Below are 13,187 nucleotides of genomic sequence, written 5' to 3'. Positions count from 1 at the left end.
AATGGGAGCAGATTTGGGGAAGCATTTTGCAAAATGTTAGATACAATGAAATAGCAAGGAATTGGTATCACCATCTTTGGGATGCACTAGTTTCAGCTCTTTGGGCCAAAGAAGATAAAAGTCTTTTATAAATATAGTATAGACTTATGCCTGTAATCCCAGCACTTTGAAAGCCCGAGGAAGTCTAATCACCTGAGGTCAGGAGTTCGAGACCAGCCTGACCAACATGGTGAAATCCCATCTCTACTAAAAATACAAAAAAATTAGGTGGGCGGGGTGGTGAGCGCTTGTAATCCCAGCTATCAGGAGGCTGAGGTGGGAGGCAGAGGTTGCGATGAGCGGAGATCATGCCACTGCACTCCAGTCTGGACAATACAGCAAGATGCCGTCTAAAAAATAAATAAATACATAAATACATATAGCGTAGCCTTCATAATGTCCTTGAGAGTTGAGAGGTGAATATCTTTATTCCTGTCTTTCAAATGCAGAAACTGAGGGGTGAAGACATCAAGTGAGTTGCAGGCATTGAGGAAAATAGGACAGAGCACCTCCAATCCCTCAGGCCCTTCATCTCCTTGTAGCCCAAGACCCTCAGGAGGGGTCAAGCAGCCTTCGTTGTGGAAAGCATAACTTGGGAAGGAAAATCTCAACTTGAAGGAAAAGCTTGCTGAGGAGAGAGGCCCTGTTTCTCCTCTCAGCCTTTCCTGTGTGCTGATGTCAACTCTGCAAGCAACGGATGGAGGTGGTGGGGCAGGTGGGCTGTGCTGCTGGCCCTGGCTGGGCTGGGGTCACACTATCCCCTCTCCCCACTGTAGATGCCAGCCTGCCCCTGCCACGCTGTACCACCTGCCAGACCTGGTTCCTGAGGCCACAACAGAGCTCTCATACTTCCTAACATTCCGAAGGAGAAGTGAGATCAATATTTTCCAGGGTCCCTTCAGCTGAGATAAGGAATGTAACCGTCCTCTTCTTCACAGGCCTTTCTCCTCTTTCCCCCACTTCCCCAGCCTCTGGCACACACACAGGCCCATGGTCTCACCACCCCTGAAAAGGACAGCTCCTCAGTCTTCTTCTCATTATGGGGAAAAAAAAAAACATTCTGAATGGCTGTTTTTTCACTTACATATAATGGCAAAAGGAGAACAAAATGAGGCAAAGAGGAATAAAATTGTAGTGAACTGTAATTTTTAAATTTTTATTTAAAAATGTTTATTGCATATTATATTTTATCCTATCTTTTTTATTTTTTATTTGTGCATTTGCTTATTTATTTGTTGCAAGCCAGCAGAGCCTTTCCTTTTCCCAGTCGGCCATTTTCTACCATCTGCTGTCTGCCTGTGAGGTGTCACTGGGAAAGGCTTCCCCAGAGAACCTCCTGAAGAGGAGGTTCCTGGACGGGGGATCGGGTTGGAGCCCAGGCTTTCTGTGAGACCCAGACCCAAGCCACTTTCACTGGTGGGCTCTGAAAACATTTTCTTTCAAACGCTGTGTGCTGTAGCTCACTTACACATAAAATGAGCAAAACAACACTCTTTCCCACAGCTATGCAATGAGGTTTAATTGTTGCAAATGTGTGAAGTGTTTTAAGATCCTTGGATTAAAGAAGTTATATGAGAAAAAAAATATTATTATAGAGTGGAATTCTGCTTAGTTGTCATATGTTTGCTGTAACTCTTCCCCTGTGTCTTATGTAACTTGGAACAAGTACCACGAGCTATGAGGCCTTCAGAAAGCCTTTAAGTAATTTCTTGGCCTGCTTTCTTCACCTTTTAAAAAAATTATTCTTCTACTTCTCTCTTCTTTTTTCTCTTTCTAATGCAGCCAAAACTTGCTCCCTCTTAATCTGTATGATGAGAAAGGAAGTCAGTTGGCTGGGGTGGGCCCTTGCCCACCTGGGTATCTCCTTGTCTCTCCTCCCTTCCTCTCCCTTGCTTTTGCTCCCTACCTGCACCTCCTCTTTCTAACCTCATACACACGTTCATAAATTGTAATAAATTTGACTTTGAGCACCTGGCCCTAAAATTTGCTCTGCCTCTTGGACCAATCGCCAAAACTGGTTACTGAGTGAGGGCCCCTGAAACCGAGTCTGATATGGGTCGAGGCCTGGTGATGGTGACAGCACAGAGCCTGGCTGACCACGGAGCACAGGAGGCCCTGGGTGGCTCTTCCCCCCAGCACTTCCCAAAATCAATCAGCATCATACCCGAAATGTGGGAAAACACCCAGACAGCTGCTGCCGTGGCCATGAGGCGGCAGCCAAGAATGTCCCTTGTCCTGGCTGCAGCTGTGTCCCTAAACAGGTGCTGCCTGGTGGCTGGGCACGCCTGCATGTGTCACATCCTCCCTTGGGTTCATGGAAATGCATCCCACATCAGGGATGCACACTGGCCCTCACTCTCCGGCCCCATGCCCATCCTGAGGCCATGGAGATTGTGAGCATAAGATAGGCCCCCAGGTGATGAATTGTTTGTAACCCAGCATCTCAGCCTCAAGATGCATTTACACAATTTTTTTTCCCTTTCTTGCTTTCAGCCTCGAAGCAGACTTTAAAACTCTTTGCTTCTCCCTTTCCCACCAGGCACTTCCATGAACTGTGCTTCTTTGTGTAATGATGAGCTTGATTAGAAATTCCAGGGGCCAACTTTGAAACAAACCAGGCAGAGAGACCCTAGCTGCAGAATCCACACTCAAGAAGAGTTAGGAACATCGAGCCCACCACTGCAGGGCTGAAGTCAGGTTAATGCGAATCAGATCTCCCCACAAGCTATTACTGAGATGGCCACGGAACAGACACGCAGACCTGCACCCCTTTTTTACTACTCCCACCTATTTCCCACACCTTTTCCTTCCTAAAACCCTTCCCTCAGCCTAAAACGTTGGAATGATCTTCCAAAGGCATGAGCCTGGCCGTACCCCAACTACCAGCATTTTAATCAAGCTGCTTTCCTTTCTCCACAGCTCTCTTCTGTTTTTCACCTCTGAGCGGCAAAAGCAGCCAGACTTCAGCCAGTTACAAATTCGGGTCCAGAGTCACATTCCCTCTGCCCTCTGTCCTCTAATGGACCCTGGACAGACGAGAGAACCCCCCCTCCCGCACCTCCCTGGCATCACTGCAAGGAACAGAGTGTCCCCAAAGGAGGAGGGAGCACTGACCCTTCACTGTCTGGCCCTGCACGGGGACCAGACAGCTACTGCCACCCCCACACCACCCTCACCCGAGAATTCTCACTCAGGGCCCCACTTCTCTGCTCCCCATAGACTAGAAGAACCCAGTGAGGGAGGGCTAATGTGGGCCTGAGCCTGGAGACAGAGCCAGGCAGCCTTCTTCCAGCCCCTGAGCTCTTTTTTTTTTTTTTTTTTCTAATTTGTAATCTTTCACTTTTGTGTGTACATAGTAGGTATGTATATTTATGGGTTACATGAAATACTTTGATAGAAGAATGTGATACATAATACTCATGTCATGGGAAATGGGGTACCCCCCCACACACATTTATCCTTTGTGTCACATGCAATCCAATCATGTAATTTTAGTGATTTTTAAATGTACAATTAAATTATTATTGACTGTAGTCACCCTGTTGTGCTATCAAATACCAGGTCTTATTCATTCTTTCTATTTTTTCTTTTGGTACCCATTAACCATCCTCATTTTCCCCACCCCCCCTGCCCCACTAAAAATGATGGAAGGCTTCACACATTTGCATGTCATTCTTGCATAAAGACCATACTAATCTTCTCTGTATCCATCCAATTTTAGTATATGTGCTGCCAAAGCAAGCACCCTGGGTCCTCTTTGTCTCTCATTCCTTCCTTACGCTTCCTCAAGGGCTTCTCCCCAGCCCCAGCGTTCACTCTTTTTCCCTCTTTTCCTGCTGGTCTCCACTCCCAGCCTCAGCCTGCCCCAGCTCCTTACTCCCAGCAACCTACTCTCTTCTTTTTTAAATTTAATTTTTTGTTTGTTTGTTTAATATGGAGTCTCACTCTGTCGCCAGGCTGGAGTGCGGTGGTGCGATCTCAGCTCACTGCAACCTCTGTCTCCCGGGTTCAAGCAATTCTCCTGCCTCAGCCTCCCGAGTAGCTGGGACTACAGGTGCCCGCCATCACACCCAGCTAATTTTTGTATTTTTAGGAGAGATGGGGTTTCACCATGTTAGCCAGGATGGTCTTGACCTCCTGACCTCGTGATCCACCAGCCTTGGACTTCCAAAGTGCTGGGATTACAGGTGTGAGCCACTGCGCTGGGCCTTAATTTTATTTTTTAATTGATACACAATAATTATATACATTCGTGGGGCACATGGTGATGTACAATGTATATTGACCAGATCACAGCAATTAGCATATCCATCTTCCCAAATATTTACCACTTCTGTGTGTTGGGAATATTCAATATCCTCCTCCTAGCTGTTTGAAACTGTATGATTGTTAACTACAGTGGTACAGAACACTAGAACTTCCTTCTCTTGTCTTGCTGACATTTTGGATCAATCTCTCCCCATACCTTCCTCTCAAGGCTGGTTGGTTATCCTGGGGTGTGGGGAGCTGCGTGTTGCCTCTTCAACAAGAGGAGAGTAGGGACTGTGTCTTAAACAGTAACATGGCCCCTCCCTAAGTATTTTACTCACCCCTGCAGAAACAAAAACCAAACCAGAGACATATTTGACTTTTAAAAGGGGGTTTCCTAGGAGTTGTTTCCTAGGCTGTATGTAAATTCCGTTCCATGATAGAGTAAGGTTAGAATGTTCTGAGCTGAACAAAGTTAAATGGTTTCCTTCCCACAGGAATTCGGAGGGCCTTAACATGATAAGGAGCATGATAGACATCCGAGAGAGAGAGGCAGAGCGTAGAGTTTTCCAAATTTACTTGAGACTCCCCTTTTCTAAGGAATATTTTGAGAGGCGAGGCAAACATCCCCTTGACCAATCCTATAGGAGATGCCAGCTCCTCCAAGGTTGGCTCCACTCTGGAATTACAAACAGTGCCCAGCACAGGATCCTGGGCAGGCCGCCGCTTCACAGAGACCAGCACCTCTTCCCTCCTTCAAGCCAGAAAAGCAGAATAGGCCTTATCTTCCAGAACCTTCTACTGTCCCTTTGACAGTAGAGGACTTGCTCTGCTCTGAAACTTTACTCTGGGGTGTTTCAGCCACGGACTAACAAAGAGATATCCAAAGCTACTCTTCTCACATTAAGGCCCCTCGTAAAAACCCACACTCCTCAGTTGTTCACCCCCAGCAGCACCTGCCTTAGCACAACAAAAATATTTCAAAGACTAAAAACTATAGACCCAGCACCTTGGCTTGTGACTACTTAATTGCAGCCCTTCCCCTCCTGCTGCCTGCTTTCTTGGACCTGCTCTCACTCCTTTCAAGCCCCTCAGTAATTGACTCTCACCTCCTGGCTCCCTGGGGATTCAGCTTGGTGGTCCATGGGACAGGGCCCTTATCAAGAAGTCTCCAAACTGCCCTGTGGCTCAGACATGTGTCCATGGGCCAATGTTGTTTCCTTCAAATCAGGGGAAGGAGAGGGGGGTCTTCTTGCTTCCTGAGAGTGTTGGTGATGCCTGAGAGCATCAGGGAGGAGAAGGAAGACTGTCCAGGCCGAGCCAAGGACAGGGTGGGGTATTCCCACAGGGCACCCTCAGCATGGAAGCTTTGAGAAACAGCATATGTTTCCGAAAGGAGGTTTAAGCCTCTAGCCATTCGCAGCAGCCCTGCTGCAACCAGTGTACACTCCCGTCATTTCCTCTCATTTCCCGTTGACATTGTCCCTATGAAGAGAGGTAAGAATCATGTGAGATTCGGGCAGGTGATATCCCCTGGACAACCCTCAGGGCTGCTAAGAATCACAACCAGCACTGCAGGCCCACCCACATTTCTTCCTCTGCAAGGGCACGAGGGTGGGGGGGTGCAGTTGGGAAAGCACAGCTTGGGGGCCACTGACACTCTGAAGGTGCAAGTCATGCTGCAACTGGGAGCCTCATTGTGTTCGTCTATAGCATGAGCTGGAGGGCTCCCACCGCACCCACAGCGTGTCTCCCAGAGGCCTCTGAGCGCTCTGGGGGCGGGAGTGCAAGAGAGCTGAGTACAAATCCCTCCACCCTTTCCTAAAACTTCCCATCCTGCCACTCAGCATCTCTTCCCTATGAAGATCCATCCCACAATCCTTGTCTGCCAACTCATGTGGGGACAGGAGACCCAAAGGTCCCACCTCATTCGATCCCAGCGGCAGATGTCATGGTGAGAGCCCCTTGAGCTGCCTCACCTCAGACCAACAGCGTGAATCACAGCAAAGACAGCCTAAGCCCCTCTCTTGCCACAGACCCCGCCCTGACTATGCCTGAGAGTCTCCTCACCCCTCACCTCTGCAAAGCCCTTCTCGAGACGCCCTGGAAGACTATGGCAGAGCAAGTGTTACTTTTAGCCTGTCAAGGTTTTAGCCCAGATGACCACAACTCTATCTTCTGAACAGGGGTGGGGGGACTGGGGGGAAAAGACGAGGGAGGAGGAGAGAACAGAATGCGGGCACTCCTGCCTCTTCATCCCTCTCCGAGTCAACCGGCCTGGACAGTGCTGCTGCTTCCAGGCACTCTGAAGCTGGTTCCCAGCATAATCAAATTGAAGCCAAAGGTCAGGAGGTGCTTTTCCCAGGCAGCAGAGGCCTCCAGAGGACCCAGTACTAGCAAAATGCTCAGGATGTGCACTTCCGGTTACTACGCTGCTGTCCTTTATCTTCCTGGCTGTCACTCACACCTTCACCAGCCCAATCTCGGGCTTCAGGAACCCTAGACAGAGTCCCAGCCCTTCACATCCCTTTAGGTCTGGAGGGACCTGGCTGTGATCTCTACTCCCCAGCCCGATGCTGTCTGCTCTCTTTCCCTGAAGTCCCAGCAAAACTGTCACAGCTCAGTGCATGAGGCAGCACAAGGAAGAAGACTCTTGGAGAATCGCATCTGTGATGTAGGAGAGAAAGGACACAGTATCCAAGGACAACAGAGAAGGGCAGATACAGAGAACCCGGGGAAGGGAGGACAAAAGAAGGGAGAAAGGAGGGGAGAGGAGAGGAGGGAAGGGGAGGGCAGGGGAAGCGAAGGGAGAGGAGAGGAGGGAAGGGAAGATCAGAGGAGGGGAGAGGAGAGGAGGGGAGGGGAGAGGAGAGGAGGGGAGGGGAGAGGAGAGGAGGGGAGTGGAGGGGAGGGGAGAGGAGAGGAGGGGGAGAAAGGAGAGGGGACAGAGAGGAGGGGAAGGGGGGAGAGAGAAGGGGAGGATGCAGAGGGGAGGGAGAAAGGGAGGGGAGAGAGGAGGGGAGGGGAGGAGAAAGAGGAAGGGACGGAGAAGGGGAAAAGAGGAGGGAAGGGAAGAGGAGGGGAGAGAAAAGGGGAGGGCAGAGGAGAAAGATGGGCAGGGCAGGGGAAGGGACAGGAGAGAGGAGGGAATAGAGAACAGAAGGGGAGAGGAGGGGGGAGAGAAGCGGAGGGGAGGGGAAAGGAGGGGAGGGAAGATAGGAGGAGAGAGGAGAGGAGGGAAAAAAAAAGGGAAGAACATGAGGCCAGAAAATCTTTAAAAATGAACTTTCCCTTCCCAGAGGGATATGAATGGGAGAGGAAGGCCACAAAAAAGAGCCCGTACAAGTCAATGTAAATACGGTTATTTTCAGACTCGGTGGAGAATGGCTGCTGGTGGTCTCCCTCTTCTTCCTGGTGGGTCGGCGCTCATCCCAGGGAAGAAAACTGGGTCATCACCAGTCTGGCCCTGCGGCCCGTCCAGGCGGCCAGCGTGGAAGCGCAGTGGGCGGCCCCGCGGGCAGCGGCCCGGCCGCACCTTGAGGCGGTCAATCTGTATGTGTGAGCAGCACTTTGATATCTGGCCACGAAAGGGCAAGCTCTCAAAGCCCCCATTCATGCACCCTACACACAGGAGCAGCAAACAGAAAAAAAATTGTTTCCCCATCGGTCTAGAAAGGTGGGTTCCTGTTTATTAATCGAAGGCCACAGAAAGAATGCATGGTTACAAATGTTCCTTCTGAGAAGCACAGAAGCTGGTTTGAAAAAAAAATTCCCTCCGGTGATTACTTGGGACAAAAAGCTGCTGCTGCGGCCCCCATGTTAGTTTTAGGAGGAAAATTCTGCAAAAGTATGGGGGGCCTATTTTCACCAGGCCTCACTGAGGGCTTTCCACGGGGTCTGCTGAAACTGACCCCCTGCTAGACACTCTGAGACAGAGGGGTCACCAGTGTCAGCCACAGCTCCCCCTCCCCACCACCCCTTCTCCCTGCACTGAGAGACACCCAAGAGGATTTTTTTAAAAAAAGGTCATTGGCAATTAGCTCCCTGTGGAAATCAGAGAACAGTCGAGAGAAGTTCCCATGGAGGGAGTTCAGAGAAACTCATTCTCAAGCCAAGGCTCACCCAGGCCGTGAGGGTCCCGCCCTCCATCTGACCACAGGCTCCGTTTCCCACCTTCATACAGCAGGGACCGTGGACAGGGAATTAAGGAGCAAACAGGAGATCAGATGGAGGCTTGGGTTCTCTTCTGAAGCTTAATTAAAGCAAACTGATCAGCCTTCTCCTGCACATGCCTAAGGCTAGACAAATGACAAAGATGGTCACTAACAGGGGGCTCTATTCCTCCAGCAGGCGGGTGGCAAGGAAGCCAGTTCAGGCTTCCAGCACAGGAGAGAAATCCCAACTGTGATAATTCAGTACAAATCGGACCTGGAGGCCGAAAAGAAGAAAATGCTGGTCTCTCCAGATAAGCAGGGAAAAGGACGACGGGCAGAGGAAATGGATGCCGGGCCATCTCCGTTTAATTTATTTCTGTGGTAGATCCTAACTTCTTTCTAGGTGAGAGGATCAAACAGGCCTGTCACCAAATCACAGTCATCTCAAATATGCACAGAGTGTACCCCATCCAGCTCCCGGACCACCAGCACGTTTTATGATTTCTTTACACTACAAATATTTGGCAGTGCTGAAATCACCCAATAAAGTCAGCCCGGGGCTTCATCTGCAGTTTCTGAGGCGCGCTCCAAGTGCTTGCTGGAGACTGGCCCAAAATAACCACTGGTCATCTCATTCAATATCACACAAAAACGTGTCCTCCTTCCCGTATCTGCTTCCCACCACCTGGCAGCAGAGTGACCGCCCCGTTTGGTGCGTGTTTGTTGCTTGTGCTGCTAAAGCGACTGCTGTTGTTTTCCATACACATAGTTGCAGACGCGGTCAGGATGAATTGCCCATGGGTGACAGCCAGGTCCTATGAGCAGACTACAGGGCCAGTCCTGACCCTCTGCCGACAAAGTGAGTCCAGGCCAGCCACTAAGGCAGAGGCGGGGCTTGTCACTTTGGGCAGCCACAGAGGTAGCCTCAGGGCCTGAGTCAGAACACCAAGACTCAGAGACCTTCCATGCTGGGCCCTTCTGCCTCTTGCCCTCCACCTTCCTACTGGGAAAAAGAGGCCAGGACAAATTTAGGGGCGGATGCCACAGGAACAGGAGAAAAAGAGGCGTGTCTGAGACAGGAAGAAGCCACGATTCAGGGATATCATTCTAAAGAGGTTGTCATTGAGGGTAAGCAAAGGGAGGGAAGAAAAGTCGGCGGCAACCATCACTGTAACTCCACAAGGACGTGAGGAAGGCGGGCACCGTCATCAGTGAGGCCACTGTGTGTTTCTGGCTACAGAATGAGAGCTCGCCCCACATGAAGATTCACACATTTCTGCATCTTCTTTCTCTTTGAAATTAAAAGTTCTTGGAGAATATCATCTGCCCCTCAAGCCATCCTGGCCTTCCTTAGCGAAGTTGGTATGATTTTCCCCTCTTCATAGAAAACAGGTGTGGAGAAAAGGAAGTGAATCAGAGGAAGTCAGGCAGGATTTCTGAGGAGTTTCCCAGCCTCTGCACAGCGCGGGTGGGGCTGGAAGACCTATCAGGAGGCCTGGAGGCTTTTTCTGTTGGTTTGATGGGCATCTGTCCCCAGAAGCCTGTATGTCAGTGGGTATAGGACCTGCCCTGTGAAACCTGATGAGCAGTTTTCTCCTCACCCCCAAAGCTTCCAGTGCCTGAAAACACCACAAAGGATAGTCCTGGGCGGTAGCCAAAGCTCCATGAATTCATTCCACCCCGACCCTTCCCAGCCGGCACTGTGGACGCAGCAGCCTCCATCAGCCTCATCGCCACTAACCACTTCTCCAGCAATGACAGCTAGCTCTGGCCCCAGGGAGGGAAAACAAAAATCAGCCCCACTGATCATCAGAAGCATCCCTGAAAGACTCAACAGGGCCCGAGGCAAGGCCAACAGAAATCAGCGCTTCTCCCAAAGCCACACCATGCTGCAAAGTGACAAACAATTCCCCTTCTTTTCAGAGACTGCCTTGCCCATGACTTCGCCAGCTTTGTCTCTCTCATCCTGCCTCAGATGCTGCTGAGATACCCAACCTGCTCCCACTTCATATTGGCATGCAATTCGGAGCAGGCCCACATTTCACCTAGTCCCTTCTTAAAATCATTCAGCATGAGTTCAAAGCTTCTAAAAAGCCCCTTCCCATTTCATCCTCCTGAGATGGGTCTTTGGGGTATGCTCTCCCTCGCTGCAGGAAGTTAACAAATCTAACTTTATTTGACAATAAGTCCCTTCTTGGTAGTTATCCATTGGAAAGCAAAACTATGATCCTTCTGATCACAGGGGCCTCTGCAAGCTTAGTTTCCACAAAGATGGTGCTTGATGCTCTGAGATATCCACCTAGTAACCAACAACTGGTTTTCCAGAAAGATATCACACTCCCAACCATGGCATCAGTGATCGACGTCTTTTATCTCGTTTATTTCTCCTGGAGGCCTCATTTCCAGTATGCAGTCAGGTTCATGGGGGGAGAAGAAGAGAAACACCCTGAGCTCTGAAGTGCAGGGAGTTATATTTGTGCTTTTTTGCTATTTTTATTTTTGTATTGAAAGTCCCTTTACTGTTTTCTGATTTTAAAATAATAAACAACACTGTAAAAAAAATTCAAACTCCAGAAAATACTTTGAAAAATGAAAACTAACCTAAAGCCCTAACCTGCTAATCACCACAAATATTTTGATAACTGTCCTTTCATCCATCTGCTTATATATGTGAACACAGATACATTTTCTACATGAATGGGATATCACGCATATTGTCTTTTAATGCCGTGCACACGTTTTCCTCTTTCAGTATCTTTTTTTCTCATATCCCACCCTGCCCTCTTCAGCGCTCCTGCTCCAGGTAGCCAGGGTTACCTGAGGTGCTTCCTTCCACACTAAGCTCCTTTCTGCTCCCTCTGGATGCAGTGGAGCCCAGTGAAAGCCCTGCTTCCACTGGAGGCATTGATTTTAGACCCTGGTAGAGACGGGGATGGAGATCCACACATGTAATTAAGGAGTCAGAAGACCTCTAACCCATAGAAACTGATGTGCTGCTGTAATTATAAAAATTGTTGGTCGGTTGCTGGGCCATAACTGAGCTGCACTCAAAATATACTTTCGGGACAAACAGAGTCTCCTCCTCCTCCTCCTCCTCCTCCTCCTCCCCAAACTAAGTTGGATAATAAGGTGACAGGGTCTGTGTGGATTTCGACACACCCATTGCCCCATTTTCTGCATGTGGCAGTGATTTGGACAGCATGGTATGAAGCAGGGCTGTGTGCAGCCTTCTTGATGGCCTCCCTCAACTCTACTGAACAGAACTCTTCTCTCTCCCATAAAGCAACCGCCCCCTTCCTGACTTTCTCTCAACAAATTATTTGAGATCTTTATCTTCCCGACCTTCAACTGAGTGGCTCTGCTGTGCTCTGCACTGAACTTTTCATGCCTGTCCATGTATGCCACTTTTTCACCATCTTGAATGACATCTTCAAGACACCAAAGATGATAAATGGCCACTTTGTAATATGCTACACTCTAGAGCATGCGACGGAGATGGATGGCATGTTAATCAAATCTATCTTTTGAAAAGTCTGAAGTACACTAAAAATGAATTCGATGGTAACTTTTTGTTTCTACAACAATTCCTTGCACGAGGAAGGAATAGCCTATTAATATTTGGGGCTACAAAAACTCGTGATTTGTACTCAACATTTTGGGAACATATTTATTGTATTAAAGCAACAGGGGGCACATCTGGGTCGCTGTTTGCATGTGTGTTTCTGCATCCAGGAGCCTGGGCCTCTGGTCTCTGGCCTTTTAAAATCTGTACCAGGTTGCCTGCCACATACCTCTCCCCTGCCTGTCACTCACCACAAGCGGCCCCTCACAGGCCAGAGCTCTGCTGTGCAAACAGGTGCCTCAGAGTTCACCCAAAAGATTTTTTAAAAAAACAAAAGACAAAAACTTTCCACTCAGAGCAGGCAAGCTCTACTTTTTTAAAGTAAGTGTTACTTAACAGAAAGCCTTGTAAAGCTCATAAAACACTGGAACATCTGGTAAACGGTGTCAACTTTACACGTTCTCCAGCACAGGGTACATGACTCTTGTTTCCACTGGCATAACCCAGGGATGCAGAGCCCCGCGCTGGTGCGTCTCCAGGCTCCCTGCCCGTCCTGATTTTCATAGGATGGTCTTGAGCCAGCAGGTCTGTCTCTACTTTCAACCAGCCCAGCAACAGGCAACCAACAACCTCAGAGCCCAAATACAAAAGGCAGCAAGAGGGGTGAGGAGAGTGAAATAAGCCGAGGACTGAAGGACAGCACCCTGCTGTGACGGGCACACGCTGCATGCTGGGAGGTGGGGGGAGCCAACTAGGGTGTCACGTGTGATTGGCAGCCTGCCTCTTTTGGGTGCCTTCAAAATAACATGAGAATCTGTGGTTTTAATGTTCATTCATTTATCCTAGATGTTAAGCACACTACTTTTTGCCCAGGTGGGGTGCCAGGGGTTGTGGAGGGTTACTCAAAAACATTTAAAATCAACATTTCCAAAGTCCTCTGGAAATGAGATCATCGTTCCATCAGCAGACGTGATTTTCTATACCTGTTTTTGTATCCTGGCAAGTAAGGACCCCAAAGGCGCCACTGTGAGATTCTGACTTCACCATGAGAAGAAGGCTTCTTTCTTCCTGGCTGGTCTCCTTCCTACCATGTGACTTTGAATCCCAGGGAGAGCCACAGGAAAACGTCAGAGAGACACTATCAACATTTTGAGTCTTCAAGCAAACACCTCAGAGAGCAAACT

The 13,187-nt window shown here is 49.2% G+C and overlaps 1 non-coding gene across 1 annotated transcript; it reads right to left on the bottom strand.

Moving 5' to 3' along the window:
* Positions 1 to 3,677: 3,677 nt before the first annotated feature.
* On the bottom strand, positions 3,678 to 3,784 carry LOC116565924. The gene has a single exon (XR_004275663.1). It is a non-coding gene; the product is annotated as a U6 spliceosomal RNA (small nuclear RNA).
* Between the last annotated feature and the right edge of the window lie 9,403 nt (positions 3,785 to 13,187).

The sequence above is a fragment of the Sapajus apella genome, unplaced genomic scaffold (genome assembly GCF_009761245.1).
Source record: "Sapajus apella isolate SASKATOON/1434 unplaced genomic scaffold, GSC_monkey_1.0 scaffold41, whole genome shotgun sequence".
Classification (NCBI taxonomy): Eukaryota; Metazoa; Chordata; class Mammalia; order Primates; family Cebidae; genus Sapajus; species Sapajus apella.
Note: the sequence above shows the minus strand (reverse complement) of the source record. Positions and strands in the feature narration are given on the sequence as shown.